We start from the raw sequence: 4490 nt of genomic DNA on the forward strand, positions 1-4490 counted from the left end.
TGACTGTTTAACAGCTGTTTTTCTCTGTAAGCTTATTGTAATGAAATCTGCAGTTAAATGAAATGTACAGAAAACAAACTTTACAGATCAAATGTTACAATAAGAAACACAAATGTAAAATAAAAGCAAATCATGATTAAAGGGCTGTTTTAACTGTTTCATTTTCATTTGTAAACTTTTTTTTGGATAATCACCATCATCTCAGAGTGTAGTGTGCTATCTGCTAATGTTAGCATGTTTGCAAGCTTTGAATTGAATAATCTGAGGATTGGGGGGGGCTTTCATCTCAGGTCTCACTTCTCATTTTCAAGACTTCAGACATTAGATTAAGTCTTAACCAAATCAATCTTGTTCAATAGAAGTGGAATATATATATATATATATATATATATACACCAACCAGACATAACATCATGACCACCTCCTTGTTCTTCAGTGGTCAGGACCCCATGGACCCTCACAGAGCAGGTACTATTTGGGTGGTGGATTCTCAGCACTGCAGTAACACTGACGTGGTGGTGTGTTAGTGTGTGTTGTGCTGGTCTGAGTGGATCAGACACAGCAGTGCTACTGGAGTTTTTGGTTGGTTAGTGTAGTGGTTAACGCCTTTGCCTTCTAAGCTGTAGACTGGGGTTCAATCCCCCACCAGTGCAAGCGTCCTACACTATACCAATAAGAGTCCTTGGGCAAGACTCATAACACCACCTTGGCCTATCTGTGTAAAATGATCAAATTGTAAGTTGCTCTGGATAAGAGCGTCAGCCAAATGCCATAACTGTAAACTGTAAATGTTTTAAACACCTCAGTGTCAGTGCTGGACTGAGAATAGTCCACCAACAAAAAATATCCAGCCAACAGCGTCCTGTGGGCAGCATCCTGTCACCACTGATGAAGGACTAGAGGATGACCAACACAAACTGTGCAGCAGCAGATGAGCTGTCGTCTCTGACTTTACATCTACAAGGTGGATCAACAAGGTAGGAGTGTCTAATAGAGTGGACAGTGAGGGGACATAGTGTTTAAAAACATCTTGATGCATCTTTTCTTCTAAACAGGAGTTGGTGTGACAACTTAAAACTTTTAAAGGAAAGTATCTGTACTGATCCAAAATGAATTTACTTCCAATATCACGAGACGCTGCTGCAGCTCATCAAATCAAATCAAATCAAATTTATTTGTATAGCGCTTTTTACAACGGATGTTGTCACAAAGCAGCTTTACAGGATTTCAGAAAAGACAAAGTTTCCACAGGACTGAAAGAAAGTACAGAATGTACAGAAACCCCCCAGTGGGCAAGCCAGGGGCAACAGTGGCAAGGAAAAACTCCCTCAGAACTGAGGAAGAAACCTTGGGAGGAACCAGGTTCACCAGGGGGGACCCATCCTCCTCTGGTCAAACTACCTACAAGTGATTATACTACTAATATTAATAGCAGTAATATTGATATTAGGAATATCTAGGAGTCTATGAGAACATCAGGGTAGGGTGGGCAGCTCATCCAAGGAGGTTGGTGGTAGCTGAGGCGTGGGCAGCTGGTCTGAAGTGGGTAGCAGGGGGCTCGGCAGTCAGTCGTCCTTTAGTGTCCAGCCGGACATGTGGGCGGTTTTATACTCGGAAAAAAAAAACAGGTAGATGGGATTAGTTTTGTTCTATCCGTTTGTACATAAACAGGGAATGTAAACATTTACAGAGTGTGGCTAATGACCCCGGCAGATCTGACTATGACAGCTTAACTAAAAGGAGAGAACCAGAAGGACACACAGACACGGCAGCACTCTGAAACAGTTCGGCATCCCTCCACTCCACCGTCCACAAACTTGAGTGACCGCGTGCAAGCAGCGGGACGACAGCACCAGCGTCTCAGTTTACTAAAATTCCCTGTGTCCATGGACCCCTGGATCTGCTGCCTTTATCTAGGGGGGGAACATTACCTACCAAAAGCTAAACTGAACAAGTGTGTTTTCAACCTAGTCTTAAAGATTGAGACTGTGTCTGAGTCCCGAACAGTTTCTGGAAGATCATTCCAGAGTTTGGGGGCTTTATAAGAAAAAGCTCTTCCCCCAGATGAAACCTTCTGAATTCTAGGAACTATTAATAAGCCAGCGCTCTGGGATCTGAGTGGTCGTGATGGCTCATAATGAGAAATAAGGTCTTGCAGGTATTCAGGGGCAAGACCATGTAGGGCTTTATAAGTCAGTAAAATGATTTTATAATCAATACGGAATTTAATAGGTAGCCAATGAACTGATGATAGCACTGGACTAATATGCTCAAATTTTCTAGTTTTAGTGAGGACCCTGGCTGCGGAGTTTTGGACTAGTTGGAGTTTGTTTAAATTCCTGCTCGTACATCCTGACAGTAGCGCATTACAGTAGTCTAGCCTAGAAGTAATAAAGGCATGTACTAGTGTTTCTGCATCACGCAGGGACAGGGCATTTCTGATCTTGGCAATGTTGCGAAGATGTAGGAAAGCTGTCCTAGTGATGCTGCCTATGTGTTGATCGAATGATAAATCTGAATCTATTATAACGCCGAGATTTTTTGCTGCTAGTCCAGGTGCGGCTGGAAAGTCGGCGAGATTTAAGATTAAATCTGGTGATTTACTTCTTGCTAATTTTGGACCCAGAAGGAGAACCTCTGTTTTGTTACTGTTTAATAGGAGGAAGTTGCGTGACATCCAGCCTTTCACGTCTTTTATACAGTCCTCCATTTTCTTTAACCTGTGTTGGTCATCAGGCTTGGCTGATATGTACAGTTGAGTATCGTCTGCATAACAATGAAAGTTTACGCCATGATTACTTATAACTGTGCCTAACGGTAACATGTATAGTGTAAATAGTAATGGTCCTAATATAGACCCCTGCGGAATTCCAAATCTCACTTTTGAATAAGTGGAAGATAAATTGTTTACCCTAACAAACTGATAACGTTCTGATAGGTAAGATCTGAACCATGATAGGGCCGTCCCTGTGACTCCAACCATGTTTTCTAACCTTTCTAGGAGAATATTGTGGTCTATTGTATCAAAAGCCGCGCTAAGGTCAAGTAGCACTAAGAGAGATATGTAACCTTGATCAGAGGCAAGAAGAAGATCATTAGTTATCTTAACTAGAGCCGTCTCAGTGCTGTGGTGTGGCCTGAATCCAGACTGAAATTTTTCATATATATGGTTCTTGTGTAGATATGAACTAAGTTGTTGGGCCACAGCTTTTTCTAAGATCTTAGATATAAACGGTAAGTTAGAAACAGGCCTGTAATTGGACAAAACGGTGACATCAAGATTTGGTTTCTTGATCAGAGGTTTGATAACAGCAAGTTTAAAAGCTTTGGGTACATGGCCCAGACTAAGGGATGAGTTTACAATAGTTGAGATAGGGTTTATAATAACTGGCAATACTTCTTTGAGTAGTTTTGATGGAATTGCATCGAGTGTGCAGGTTGTGCAATTTGCAGAGGAGATAATCTTCTCTAGCTCCAGCTGTGGGAGGGGGTAAAAGGTTTCCAGACTCTTTTCTACAGCTGTGTTTTGTTCTATATCAGCCAAGTCAGATGGCAGCAAAGCTGGATTTGAATTTGATACTGTGGATTGAATTTGTTGTCTAATATTATCAATTTTATTATTAAAGAAGTCCATAAAAACTTCACTGGTGAGAGTTGCTGGGATTTCTGGTTCATTACCTGCCTGATTTTGTGTTATTTGGGAAATCACATTAAACAGAACTCTAGGATTATACTTATTATTCTCGATCAGCGAGGCCAGATATGCTGAGCGAGCTTCAGTGAGATTTATCTGCCATAAAATGCGCAGTTACAGTGACATAAGAGCCTGTGGGAATGAGTGTCCATACAGGACGTCACAGCTGTATTACCAGTTTTCTTCAGTGATTTCAAAACTGTGTCAGTAAAATCTCTCTGAGAGTGGACACTGTATCTCGGCTCCAAAGTCCCCAACACACGGGTTCTCTAAGACTGAGTACAGACATAAATCCATCCATCCATCCATCTCAACTCATTTCGGCTGCTTGTATTCGTGATCTTATTCTTTCGGTCATTACCCAAAGCTCATGACCATAGGTGAGGGTGGGAACATAGACCGACCGGTAAAACGAGAGCTTTGCCTTGTGGCTCAGCTCTTTCTTTACCACAACAGACTGGTAAAGAGCCCGCATCACTGCTGCCCCAGCACCAATCCGCCTGTCAATCTCCCGCTCCCTTGTACCATCACTCATGAACAAGACCCCGAGATACTTAAACTCCTCCACTTGAGGCAAGAGCTCATCCCCGACCCAGAGAGGGCTCTCCACCCTTTCCCGCCTGAGAACCATGGCCTCGGATTTAGAGGTAAACAAACAGCAGTGATGTGACCTTGAGGTCACCAAACCAGACACCCTCCATCCCCTGACTGCGCCTAGAAATTCTATCCATAAAAACTATGAATAGAATCGGTGACAAAGGGCAGCCCTGACGGAGTCCAACTCTCACTGGGAGCG

The 4490-nt window shown here is 42.6% G+C and overlaps 1 protein-coding gene across 1 annotated transcript in view; it reads left to right on the forward strand.

The window, feature by feature from the left end:
* LOC108415526 (H-2 class II histocompatibility antigen, E-D alpha chain-like) overlaps positions 1–158 on the forward strand; it is a 4283-nt gene extending 4125 nt beyond the window's left edge. The window contains exon 4 of the mRNA XM_017688566.2: positions 1–158. This exon is cut by the window's left edge and continues 348 nt beyond it. The gene's annotated coding sequence lies outside the window, so the exon portion shown is untranslated.
* The last annotated feature ends 4332 nt before the right edge of the window (positions 159–4490 follow it).

The sequence above is a fragment of the Pygocentrus nattereri genome, chromosome 29 (assembly GCF_015220715.1).
Source record: "Pygocentrus nattereri isolate fPygNat1 chromosome 29, fPygNat1.pri, whole genome shotgun sequence".
Classification (NCBI taxonomy): Eukaryota; Metazoa; Chordata; class Actinopteri; order Characiformes; family Serrasalmidae; genus Pygocentrus; species Pygocentrus nattereri.